This window comes from Mus caroli, chromosome 7 (assembly GCF_900094665.2).
Source record: "Mus caroli chromosome 7, CAROLI_EIJ_v1.1, whole genome shotgun sequence".
Classification (NCBI taxonomy): domain Eukaryota; kingdom Metazoa; phylum Chordata; class Mammalia; order Rodentia; family Muridae; genus Mus; species Mus caroli.
Window position 1 is genome coordinate 23,663,887 of NC_034576.1, and position 978 is coordinate 23,664,864.

A 978-nucleotide genomic window follows, 5' to 3' on the forward strand; every position below is an offset into this window, starting at 1 on the left:
CCTCTGCCTCTGCCTCTGCCTCTGCCTCTGCCTCCGAGCACAGATTAAAGGCATGCACAATCATACACGGCTAGACACCACACTCTATGCACTTTCTCAACAGTTTAATTTCTTCCAAGAAGGACAGACAAGTACTGACAAACCTCTCCACAGAATATGTACTTTAATTTTGAGAAATCGTCATAGTAGAGTTAGACTATGAGCCTTGCCTTGGCTGGTGACACAGGCCTGTGATCACAATTCCTTGGGAAGCCTCAAAAGTTGAAGGACTGTTGGAGTAACAAATACAAAGTGAACCCTAGGCTAGCCTGGGTTACTTAGTGAGACACTGTTTCAAAATGAAAACATTAAAAGAGGGGCTGGGGGCGTGGCTCAGTGGTAGAGCCCCTGCCTAGAATCACCCAGTGAGGGGCTGGGGGCATGGCTCAGTGGTAGAGTATTTGCCTAGCTTATCGGAGACCCTGGACTCAGTTCCTAGCATCATACATAGACCAAGAAGTCTTTGTCTTTCTCCTGGTGGACTCCAGGTTTACCCACTACATTAGCTCATCACCTTCTCTTTGAAGCCCTTTGTTCCCATGGCTCCAAGTCATGGCCTCCATAATGACCTTGCTCTTTGGCCTCTTCCCAGCACTCAGCTCCTTTCCTTATCCCAAGTCCAAAAGACTCAGTCTCACCTGTCTTCTCCAGCCACTCAGACTAGATGACCGCAGCAGGTTTCAGGATTTGAAATATCAGCTACATGTAAATTTAGCATACCTGTATAATTATGGGTAAGACACCAAATACCTGTCATGTGTGTAAGACAAACAAAATCCAGAAGGAAAATACATTAGTTGGCTTCTCTGCTGCTCTGATACTAGAGAGTTGGCTCAGTGGTTAAGAGCACTGGCTGGGTCTGGCTCCCAGCACACAACTGTGTAACTCCAGTTCTAACTCCTCTCTGGTTTTTTGTTTTTTGTTTTTTTTGTTTTTTTT